Genomic DNA, 12,785 nt, shown 5'->3' with positions numbered 1-12,785 from the left:
CTGCTACTATCTGAATTTAGCTCCTGCTTTTTATTGTCCTTTGCCCTACTCCTAAAAAACCGCCAATCTTAGTTTGATTCAGAGGCCCTCATCATTCAGGTTTTTTAAATCCACATGATAAAGCCCAGAGATGAAATTAACCTTTTTCCATTAGACCCAGTATAGGAATACTCCATTCAGTCTGTAGAAGTTATGGAGGTAAGTATTCATTGCGCATTGAAAATAAAAACTTAGATATATATATATAATTATAAAATCTCATTTATGTCACTGAATCCTGGATCAAAACATCTCTCACTGACTATCCAATATTTAGGGTTATCCCAAGTCTCCACAAAAAAAAAGTTAAGGTGTACTTGCCCCTAACTCTTTGCCTAACTAGGAGGTGAAAGTTAATTAAAAAAAAGGTAGAATCAGAAACAATTTGAAGCGGCAGGCAGAACTACAGTGCCAGGTGAGGAAGAGATGAGCAGACACTGCTGGGATAACTCATGTGGCCCAAAGCAGCTGCTCCGTGTGGTCTCCACCCCAGCTGACCTTCCCACTACATGTTTGTCTGGGCTGGACAGGCAGATGTGCTTGCCAGCCTGCCCTGCTGCAAAGCACATGGGAAAGGGAAAAGGAAGTTTTTAGTCCAAGACAAAGCACTTGGCTATGCAGGGCTGGATTCCTGCTGTTTTAGCCATTATCCATAGGCTCATGAATATACATTACATACTTGAATTTATCACATGAGTATGCCATTTACCTTAATTATCCTGCTTCCAGAGCACACCTCCAAGGCCAGTGGCTCAGCTGCACTTCTACAGAGCAAAACATTCTACTGTCTCTCCAGATTTAAGAATAGGCCAGATTCTTTCCTCTATCACATCAGTCTACCCACAGTAGTTCTGGATCAACACTAGCATGCCAAAAATCAGACTCATCTCATGCTCTCTCTACATAATAATGCTCTCTACTACAAAAAAATGATAATGGATTGAATGTGAACCATTAACCTTCAAAAGAGAAGCTTTTTTCACTCAGAGCAGCAAGAAACTTCTCCCATCTTTTTCACAGACTGGGCTTTTAAACTAGGTATTCTCTCCTGTCATTTTTCAGTTGCCAGAAATGTCACAATATACAATGATCTAAACAACTGAAAAGATAAGACACACAAGTCCCCTCAGCCAGATATGCCAGAGTGTTCCCCCCTTCAGCTGCAATCTCTTGGAGGTGAATAGGCAGAGAGTGTATTTGTCTCACCTTTACCTTCCACTGTTATTCTCTCTGGAGCGTGTGCCTGTCACTGCAAACTCCATGGCTCTCTCACTGCTTTGTCAGGGAGCCCTAGCTGAACTTTCACCAACTTCTCTGCTGGTTTCTCCAGCTCACAGTAACTGTCTCACAGGGAGACAACTCAATGGCAAACAATGCCAGAATTAAAGCTGAAATCACAATTAAATCTTATGTGATACTCTTTAACAGCACAAAGCAGTGTGATACCTCTCTTGGCATTCCACTAAATACAAACGTCAATATCAGAACAGACAAACAAAGGAATATGTCACCAGCAGCTCAAGTAGCTGCTATCACAGATTGCCTGTGACAGACAAGAGGCCTCAATGCTCACAAGTGGATGAAGAATTTGTCACCATTTATCCCCTTTCTAGGGTTTAACAAATACCAAGCCACAGTGGAAGTGGCATCAACAAAATGTAGGTCTCACATCCATCTACAGCTTGGAAGCAGCAGCACAAGCAGAGATTATGGCACACACAGAGTTCATTACAGCCCAGCTGCTGGGCTTGGAGTGCTTTCAGAGGGAAGCTAAGGGCTAAAAGGAGAAAGAAGAAAAGAACACTAAGGAAGAGAAAAGATAACATTTCCCCGGGAGCTAAAAGACAACCTTCCCCAAAGCACAAGCATTTAGATGAAGCCTTACTTACAGGTAAAATGGCAAGAGTCTGGGAGCCCTTGCCTCTCCTGAATTTATTTTTTCTAGAGAGTTACCTGTGTTATCCAAGTTATGCAGCCACAGGAAAAGCAGAGCAGGCAAAAGAAGATTATCCCCAGCTCACCTTGGCACTAGATGGGAAGTTAGCTCTGCCACCTGGCAACATCCCCCTTTGCTTCCCAGGCCCGAGGACGCCTCTGGAGAGAAAGAGCAGCTCCTCTGCCAGCTGCTCTGCAGCTACAGCAGCAAGGACAGTGCTGCTTCAGAGGCTGATAACCACTGGGCCAATCAGCAGCAAACACCTCTGCACCAGCCCTTAGCACTGGGAAGGGAAGAGCTGAAGCACAGCACCTGTGGAAGCAGGGAGGGAGGCTTGCAGGATACCCTGAGGTTGAGTAATGACAAAGCCAGGCCATCAGGATTGTGCCATTAAAACTTGCAAGTACCCCCAGTGTCCCAAGGGCTTTCAAACAGGTGACAAGAAGGAGACAGCATGAACTCCCTGTGCTTGTCCTTGTTTTATTCCCTTTAGTACAATTAAATTATTCCAGATATTTACCCATTTCCACAGGAGAAATGGTGATGGATACATCCATAAAACAACAACAGAAATAGACACACTAACCTAAAGCTCTGTGAATTGTATTGATGAGAACTGAATACTATGTTATGGTTTTGGAGATTGTTAAGTAAGTAATATTTACAAACAGCTGTCAGGGAGGTGCAGATGATTTTATGCCTCTTCCTTATGATCTCTTTTTTTTCCTTTCCTATTCTGATCTCAACTTTCTTTCAAGTCAGTCATTTCTTATACAGTTTGAGTGGCACAGGTGATGTTCTGCTCAAAGATTAAGTTAACAATATAGCAGGAATATAGCAGGCAGTAAAAACACAAGCTATGGAATGGAACTGCAGCCCGATTTGCAACTTCACAGTAGAAATAATCAGAGCTTGCTGATTATTTGGTAAGGTTTTGCACTTTCCTCATTTGCCATATCTTCAAAACAATATTCCTGGCTCATAAAGCTCATTTGAACACTGGATAACAGGATTTTGTAGGCCTGGAGCCAGGATTAAGATACAAGGCAAACTGGAAACTTCCATTTGCAATCCTAGTAGCCCAAATGAGAAGCACTTTCACACACAGTGAGCCAATCAATATGTCCCATTTCTTTGTGCCCACATAGAAAGAAACATAACTTTAGGCCCTTCCCCATGACTTCAAGTGATAGGAGTTTTCATCAGGACAAAGGATCAAAATCATTAGAACTCCTCATTAATTTCACCCCATATTGCAAAAACTATTTGTACTCCCTCAAGTTGAAAGGAAAAATGTCAAGAGACAGATTCATCTCCTAACTTGAAGGACTTCCCAGAACAATGAGCAGAGTCAGTGTCTGAAACATCTGCTCCTCGCTGAAGAAGGGTTGCAAGATCTTCCAGGCCAGCCCTCCCAAAATTTTTGGTCTCTGCCCTAGTACTTGGAACAGCAGGCTGAGCAGAGTGCTCTGCTCAGTGCTAGTCAGTTAGCATCTGTCCCCTGTGATTGTGACTGGGTGTCCCATGAAGACCACTAATCTTTTTCCTAAGGGGAAAAATGCAAACCAGTAATTCAGTATGACAACCTCATCAAAATTATAAAATGAGGCTTTAAAACTTTATGCAGTGACTGTTTTTAATAACGTGGGAGTTAGAGAATAATGTTAAAAGTTTCAACTCAAAGACCTGGTTTCCTGTGCTGGCACCAGTCCTAACACTAAATGTTAACACATTAAGCATTCTTACATCTTCATTTTAAAGAGCAATTAGGAGACAGATACACTCACACTGGAATAACATCCCGTTCCTGAGTGTGTGAACACACACAGGGTGCACTTCCAACAGAAACCCACTGTGCTTTCCTTCCCTGAGTCCTTCAGGACTTCTCCACTTGCACAAGTTCATTGAATTCTCAACTGCACTGCAGCAGCTGACAGCTCTGCAGCCCACAGACACAGCTCCACCAAACATGTCTTCAAGAAAGGGGTGAAGGTGGCATTGAAAGTGAACACCTACTCCTGTCCTGTGTTCCTCAATCTCCCAAGAACATCTCCAAGGTCAGAAGCTCACAGCAGAATGTAGCAAAAGCACTGGCTGTAGGAATTAGACCATTCATTTCCCCAAAGAGCTTTAACTACATGAGAATACACTCTGAGTTACATTACTCTAAACATGTTCACCATGGATTAAGCTACGGCAGGCCAGACTCGGCTGGCTGAGAACACAAAGCTCCAGACCTCAGCTGATGAGTAAGAATCTTACTGTAACTCACTGCAGTCACCTCTAGCCCAGAATAGTCTCCAGTCCTCTGCAACTAAACTATCCTAACTGCAAACTCTGATTATCAGCAACAGCCCCAAATAGGAGCACACAATCCCCACACAGGAGGGTGGGTTGGCCATGAAGTGTTAATGCAGTAGCTATCCCTCTCCCTACAGTTTGTAGTAGTGTTGACTTCAGAAAGTTCAACTGCTAATGGAGAACTCATCTTTTAGGCTCAGTCCTCAGTGAATAAAAAGTTTCTGGTAAAATCTGACAGCTGCTCAAAGCCTACAAGAATTAAAAGAGAATTTAAATCTGAAACTCCATAAGCAAGCATCTCCATTGCTCAAATCAGTCTTAAAATCACAACAAGGACATTGTTGCACAATGCAACAAAAAGGCAACTACAGAGAGAGGGAAATCTCCACCATGGCCCCTCTCTAGCAGGGCAGAGCTCTAGAGCAGCATAGGAGACCAGGATTTATGGAATCTGGACAGGATTTATGGAATCTGCACAGGACCTCATAAGCGGGCAGGACTTCTCCTGCATGACACTTAAACTGACACAGCTCACCAGCATGAGGCATTTCTACATGAAAAAAACAACAAGCAGGAAAAGATTTTGCAGTCGAATAAGGGATAAAAATGATGAGTACTAACTCTCAGATGATGGATGTACACCCAAAAAACATCCAAAACTCTTCCCAAAAGGGGGAATTTCAGGTCTTGTAGGGTGTGACTCTCCAAAGCTTGGCAAAGCCACTTATAGCCTCACCAAAGTTCAATTTGACTAAAAATGTTTACAAGCACGAAAACTAGGCCAAATTGAGAATGTAAATATTTGGATTCAGTTACCCAAACTTGTCTCTGTCTGCACTGCCAACTAAATCCCAACTGCAGACCAAAAAATCTGAAAAGCAACAGTTGCACACACTTTACAGCACACAGACAAAACTAACACACATGGCACTCAGCAACAGGGAAAAAAAAAAAAGAAAAAGAAGGAAAAACCCCCAATTCGTAATCTAAACTAAACTTACTCTAAACAAGACATCAATGAAGTTTGGACCAAAAATCAACTCTGCTATCATTTCATACATTTTGAAAGTCTGATCAGTCCAGATGTTGGTCCTCTGCCCTGCAGGAGCCTGGGTAACATTAAACATAGCTAGATTACTCAAGAGCTCATAGACAACTTGATGTTTGTAGCACACAGTGGTAACTTTGACCAAAACCACATTCTTTTAACCCATCCAAAGCAAGGACTTCCATTTCTCAGGCAGAGGAACTGAGGAAAGACTTCTCTGGAATCACAGTAATTTATTTGGCAATCTTAGTCCCATATTCAGAAGTGATTTAGGAGCCCAGATCATCTAGAGTTCTCAAGATCTTTTCTTCCCTAGTTTTACCCCTGTTCTTTTAGGTATAGATAAGAATGGCAACCATGGATTCATGCAAGGGACTTTTGACCTCCCACAAACACAGATCCCTAGGGATACACCATATTCCCAGCTGCCAGTTCCCAGCCCCTCTTCAAGCGTCAAATGCCTTTCAGTCCTACATCTCCACTGCACATACTCACTGGAGGAAATCAGAGGGGTGAGGGCGCCATTAAGACCAGCATTTTTGTTATTGTTGTTGTATGATATGAATTTGAGCATCCTTACTTCCACTACAGTAGACTAACAAAAAATCCCATCCTTTCCCTCTTCAGTTAAGCAGGAAAAACATGAATCTGGTTATTTTGCTTTACTCAGCTGTGGGAAACTTGGGTTTACTTTCCAGTTAAAAGCAGGCTCTTCAGTGTACTTCACAGTGACCTCTTCACAAGGGGCTTGTATCATTTCTTTAAATGCCCCTAACACTAAAAATAGTCCTGCTTCCTAAACATGAGTGTTTGGCAGTTCCAGGCATTCTGAGATCCTGCATACCACTATAATTTTTTTAAAACTGGCAACATTTATTTAACCAGCAATTAAAAAAAAGGAGGCCCAGCCACCCCAGTGATTCTTCCCAGAGGGTCTTAGATGTTTATGAAACACAATGAAAACAATAAAGTGGACAAAATCATGCTATTCCATCAAGTCCTTGGCAAGACTTCCCAACCAAGAATAAATTGGCATGGTATGTTACAGTCAACAGATTACACAATGGTTTACAGGGTCACCAATAATAAGGGGTCACACACTCCTTAAAGAGATACACTGTACAAGAAGGCACTTGCTTAAAGGGAAAGAGCAATGCTTGATCCTGAGCTTCTTGGAGCACATCCTGGCAGCCACAGCACAGACCTGCTGCAGGGGTAGGAGAGGACAGAAGGCACCTCTCCCCCGAGCCAGGAAGGGCAGTGACTATGCCACCCAAGCTGGCTGGGGGAGTTCAGCACCCTGAAGCGAGCAGCAGAAAGCCAGGCCAGGCAGGGCTCTCTTATTCCTGCACACAAGAGGAGAACACATGCTACATCCTTCCAGGAGCAGGACAGTCTCCATGCCCCAGGGAAGCCCAGCAATCCCTGTCAACCTTTCCAAAAGCCCCTTTCCTCACTCTATACTCTTGAGGAAACTGGTTCTACCCCAGAAGCAAGATTTCAGTTCCATGTCAGTCATGCCACCCTTAACAGTGCACAGACAGTAGCTAATTTTAAAAGGTGCTTGACTGTGCTCCTGGGTAACTTGATAAAGACATTATCATTGCTATAAATGTGTTGCAGTTTTATTTTAAATAACTAATCTTAAAGAAAGAGGGAAATGAATGGTCAAACCCATAAATCTTACTCTTACATGTCAACTTGGGAAAGATTCCCACTATGTCACCTGCATAACCTGATCATCACAATGAAAGTTAAATTTTGGTGCTCCTAAAACATAAATTATTTCCACAAACCTCATCTTAAGTGCATGATACTCCTACCTTTGCCCTGTTAACTTACCCTTCCACTATATGGAAATTTTTATTCACCAACAATAAATTAATCATGTATAAACAAAACATTCTTAAGTCTTAAGGGCAAATCAGCCTCACTTCAATTCATCCTGTCACCAAAAACCAGACTACAACTAGCAGTTTCATCCTCCATCTTCCATGGGTTTTGATTGCTCCTATTTTTTGGATCATTTAATATATGCCTGAAGTTAAGTCTGACTAGCCAGCATAAAAATGAAAGAAAACCTATTCCCCAAGCCAGCACAAGGTGTAGAAAACACTACTACTGACATACTCCACACAGTAATACTATGCGCCCGGCTTCATTCAGCTTGACTACTAAATTCGAAGTACATTTGAGTGATAAAACTGGAGTAAACACAAGAAGGCTCTCTCATATGTAACTGCTACTCTTTGATTGCAGTGACCTTAGTAACGCAAACTTTTGGTACCAAGCCAAGAGCAGGACATCTGATTTTCCCACCAAGTGAACTGCGGCACAACTCCCTTAGCTCTTCAGCCAAATCTGTCCTGGGATCCTAAAGTCTTCCGCCGGAGTCCAGGTGGCTCCTCTACGCTTTTCAGCACGCACGCAAGCACCGCAGCCGGCCGGACCGATCATGCGAGCGGGCGTTGGAAGGGAAGCGCCGCAGCTCCCGTCTCCCCGGCTCAGCGCCGCACGCTGGGCGCGCCGGCTCCCCGGCCGGATCCGAGTTACCCCGCTCCGGCAGAAGCGGTCCTGCGGGCTCTGTCCCTCCGCGGCACCTCTGCCCTCGCCACCCCCGCCAAAGGCAGCGTCCCGCGAGGCACGGCGGCGGCAGCGGCGCGGGAGCCCCGAGTCCCCGCTCCGCCCGTGCGCAGGAACCCCCGCCCGTGTGCGCTCCCCCGGGGCAGGGCAGGGCAGGGTCCCGCAGGGATCGCGGGGCCGGCCCGCACCCGCACGGCCTCCGGCGGCTCCGCTGCCGCGGGGGCTCCGCGCTCCGGGTGCCGCAGCTCCCGCCGCCGCCGCGCATCCCCGGCCCGCCGCGCTTGAGTGGAGCTCCCGGCGCGCAGGGACGGCCACCCGGAGCACGAGCAATCGCTTCTCCCCCCGGTCCCGCTCTCCTGCCCGGGTCCCCGCAGGCGACCACCGCCCGGCAGCGCGCCGCCCCGGCCCTTACCGAGGTGCGCAGGGATGCGCTCCCTCCGCCGGCCGCCTGCAGCCCCCGTCCCGCAGCCCGGGCGGTTGTAGCTTTTTTGGAGAAGCTGGGAAGAGGGAAAGAAAGGGGGGAGGGGGGGAGGGAGGGAGGGGGGTGGGAAGGGACTGAGATCGAGGGAGAGAAAAGTATGCAAAGGCAGGAAGTGGAGACGGCCACGACCAGTGCGGGAGATTAATGGGAACCAGTCACCCGGCAGCCAACAAAGAAACCTGCTCCCCCAGCGCAGCGCAGCCCGGCCCGGGCTGCCGAGCCACCGCTCCCGCCGGCCCCGCGGAGGGGTGGGCACCGCCTCCCCCAGCCCCAAACCCGGGTCCCGGACAGGCGGAGGGAGGGGAGCAGCCGGGCAGGGCCGGCTGGTCTGCGGGGAGATGCGATGGGCACAGGAGGAGGAGAGGACCGAGCCCCCCCCCACCCCCGGACTAACAGCCTCGCTCCGGAGGGGCGATAGCGCTCAGTTTTATTTCAAACCCCCCGAGCTCTGCGCTCCTCTCGGGCAGCGGCGCTTGCGGGGCAGAGCGGAAGGAAGGAGGAGTGCGGGGGGCGCGCTTCCTGCGCCGGGCGCGGGGCTGATGGCTCCCAGCCGGGAGCTGCGGGCCGGGGAGCTCCCGGAGCGCCTTCCGAGCACTCACAGCACCTGTGGAGCCCGGGGAGGAGCGGAGTGACTCTGAACTATTCGTGCCGGGTGCCCGGGTTCCGATGCAGCCCCCGGAGCAGCTCCTGGCAGCAATGCGGAACGCTCAGCTCCCTGCGCAGCGCAGCCCGAGGTGTCCCGCTCGCTGGCCAGGGCTCCCCAGGGCATCGCGTACCTGGGGGCAAAAAAGCCCCTGCGTGGCTTTGTCTGTGCGGGCCACCTCCCTCGCACACGTGTCCACGGCTTCCGATGGTTTGGCAGATGAGAAACCCACCCAAAACTGTTGATATAAAATAATACAGAAGAGGCAGGATGCTAGCTCTTAACAGGACCATGAGTATTGCAAAATACAGAGACTGCTCCTAGATCTTGAAGTGTTATGTCGGCATTGATAAGACAAGTGACTTCACAACAGATTAACCAAATGATTCTAGGTACAGAATTAAAACAAAGAGCAGCATGTATTCTGCAATTTGAAATACAAATTCTAGCATTTCTGGAACTTTTAAGCATTTTCTGACTTTCTTTCCTTTGACTTAAATGGAAGCAAAATAGCATCAGGCAAATGCTTATGAGCTTTCCTACTCAAGGATGCTTCCCTGAACCCAGAACCAAGTGTTCAGGATAAACTATTCCTGGCTTTTGCCACCTCACCAGCAAAATGAAATACATTGTCTTCAGATATCCTCATCCATCAACCCACACAACAAGGAATCTGGTGGAAATGCCCAGCATTTCACAAACCTCCATTATATTTCAAAAGAATGAATGTACAGGAAATAAGGGTAACTCTCATCTGGATTCTGATGTGAATGTGTGTTTCAAAGCAAAAGCTATTTCAGCTGTCAGCCTTCTTGTATTTACTCAGCTGCAAAGGAGTACTGTGTCACCAAACATCAAAAAATAGTGGGAGTTTAAATTTCAACACAACAGGAATAATTTACCTCCTGAACAACAAGCTACTGCTGCAAGTACCTGGCAGGAAGAAAAAATTATCAGTTTTCTCTGCATGTTATGAAAACGACATAGGAGGGCCTTTCCAAGTCTATTTCACAAGAGCAGCAACATAGCAAACCCACTCACCTCTCCAGGAGACCATTGCTAACAAGGCATGATGCTAGGACATTCAACTTCCAATTAAGCAGGAAGCAGTCTGTTCTGGCTGCTTCTCCACCACATCAAACACACTAACATTGCTTTTATCAAATATTATTTTTCTCGCCCCCACCCTTTATGTTGCATTCAGTTCCGCAGACCTCAAGCACTCCAGCAGCTTGCCTAAATTTTCTTTTGAGTACAGGAGACCAAACTCAAAATTAAGCTGGATTTGAGCACTGAATGGGGGCTTTCAATGTCTTAATGAGCAAGCAGCCTGTGAAGGGTTTGTTTACTGCGGGGGCTGGCTGCTGCTCTGCTTAAGCAACTAGGAGATGACAATAAAATGTAAACTAGGAGAGGATTATTTTTCTTGCTTGTCAGAGAGATTACAGCTAGCAAAGCTCTCAACAAGAATGAAGGACTTGAAGGATCGGGGCCTCATGTTAACCTGGGCCATATGGGACTTAAATGCTTATTTTGTTTATGCTTATTTTTCCTTACTACTGTCACCACGGTGCACACGAGGATAGCGAAGGCTCCCTGCTCCCACGCAGCCACAGCCACTTCCCGAGCCGCTCCGGTAACTCCGAGCGGTGACCGGAGCCCGGCAGTGCCCTGTTGGGACAGACCGGGACAGGGCCGGTTTGCTCGGCAATGCTGCACTGGGGACAGGGCCGGTTTGCTCGGCAGTGCTGCTCCGGGGACAGGGCCGGTTTGCTCGGCAGTGCTGCTGGCGGGGCCCAGCGCTGCGGTTCCCTCACCGCCCCCGCCAGCGGGCTTTGCCTCGGCAGTGATGCCGGGGCTGTGCGGCCCGGCCGTGACCCGCACCGCGTCCCTCGGCCGGCCATCGCCCCCTACCGGCACCGGGAGCTCATACCGCGCAACTTTAACCAAAAACCATCGGGGAGCGCCGCTTCCCTCTAGAGACCAGGGGCCACGGCGGGGCTCCGGCTTTTGTGGGCTCTGCCCCGCTGTCGCACGGCGGCGACATCCGGGGGGCAGCATCCGCGGGCACCTCGCTGACCCTCTCCGGGAAAGCCTGCCTGGGTGCCCCTCTCCTGCGTTACCACAGGGCAGGGAGTGAGCGTGAGGGACAAACAAAGCGCCCCGAGCCCGCCGAGGGGCCACATCCCGGCGGGGGCCGCCCCCGGTGCCCCCCGGGCGGGGCTGAGGGCGGGGCGGCGCGTGCGCAGTGCGGCGGCGGCGCTGGGCGGGATGGCGGTGGCGCGCGAGGTGCTGGAGCGGGCGCGGCGGCGCGCGGCGGGCGCGGCTCCGCGCCCGGGCCCGGTCCTGGTCAGTGCCGTGCGCGCACTCGGGACACGCACACACACAGATACAGACAGAGACCGGGAGATCACGGAGATACAGCTCCGTACGGGCCGCCCGGTGCCCCCGAGGGCTCTGCGGCTCCGTGCCTGCCGCCCTGTGGATCTAAGCGACCGGCGGCACGCTGGGTGACCGGGAATGTCTCTCGTTGCAGGACCAGGACCGGGAACGCCTCAATGCAGCGTTCGCTTCGATTGTGAATTTGATGAGAGGAGTCTCAAAGGAATGCGAGGTGAGGGCCAGCCCCGGAGCCGCCCGCAGGGGAACGCTCAGGATGTGCCTGCCGGAGGCCTCGCTGCCTGTACTGCAGAAATCGGGCTTCAGGTTTGCTCGTGGCATGGCAGGGGCTCGGCAGCGAGCCCGGGGTGCCGGCCGAGATGAGGAAGTTTGGGGCATTGAGCACCATGTGGCAGGGCACAGCTCAGCGGTGTTGTCCTGGTTCCACCCTGGCTGATAAACACCACTATTGCATTTTCTATAGACAGTACCGGTAGCCTGGTACAGATTTTAGCAGAAGGTTTCTCCATTTCTTGGTGGAAACGCGGTATGGTTAGAGAGACAAAAATGTCAGGTGGCATCACAAAATACATTGTGTCACAAGGTATGGAATGTTTCCAGTGCCCCAAAGTATCTCTGCTGGGAAATGGCCTTGTGACATAGTGACCTGGTGTTGTTATCAGGGGAACGTGAGCCACTCCTGCTGGCTGATAGATACCCTGGTCTGGGTGCTGGAAATAAGGGAGAGTTGGAATCTCAAGTGCAGAGATGCTTTGTGTCCTGTGTTTGTTTTGAATTTAGTGTTGCTGTTGTGATTTGATTCCACCAGCAACTAAGTACAATACAGCTCACTCCCTCCCTGCTCCCCTCCCCTGGCAGGATGGAGAAGTGACTTTGGAGAAAATAACACTCGTGGGTTGAGATAAGAACAGTTTACTAATTAAAACAAAGTAAAATATGAAAATACAAATTATAATAACAGTAATAATTGTGATGAAAAGGGGAGAGGGAAATAAACCCCAAGAAGAACAAGTAATGCGCAATAGAGTTGCTCACCACTCACTGACCAGCGCCCAGGCAGCAGTCAGACAACTCTCCCTGTTTATATACATGACATTCTATGGTGTGGAATTTCCCTTTGGCTAGCTCGGCTCAGCTGTCACAGCCCTGCTGCCTCCCAGCTTTTTGTGCAGCTCCCCACTGGCAGAGCATGAGAGCAGCCCTTGGCTTAGGGTGAGCACTGCTCAGCAATAACCAAAACACCACTTTGTTATCAACACTGTACTCTGCTAACTCCAAAACACAGCACTCTGCCAACTGCTAGGAGGAAAACTTGCTGTATCCCAGACAAAACCAGGCCAAACTGGATTTGGGA

General features: G+C 49.0%; 1 protein-coding gene across 2 annotated transcripts in view; it reads right to left on the bottom strand.

Moving 5' to 3' along the window:
* Positions 1-8,404, bottom strand: part of DENND2B (DENN domain containing 2B) — a 153,255-nt gene extending 144,851 nt beyond the window's left edge. For both annotated transcript variants that reach the window (XM_054275759.1, XM_054275760.1), the window contains exon 1: positions 8,320-8,404. The gene's annotated coding sequence lies outside the window, so the exon portion shown is untranslated. The remainder of the gene's footprint in view (positions 1-8,319) is intronic.
* Between the last annotated feature and the right edge of the window lie 4,381 nt (positions 8,405-12,785).

Source organism: Melozone crissalis, unplaced genomic scaffold (genome assembly GCF_028551555.1).
Source record: "Melozone crissalis strain CALT ecotype California unplaced genomic scaffold, PUWL_Pcris_2 ptg000018l_1, whole genome shotgun sequence".
Lineage (NCBI taxonomy): Eukaryota > Metazoa > Chordata > Aves > Passeriformes > Passerellidae > Melozone > Melozone crissalis.
The sequence above is the reverse complement of the archived record's forward strand: the minus strand, read 5'-3'. Positions and strand labels throughout refer to the sequence as shown.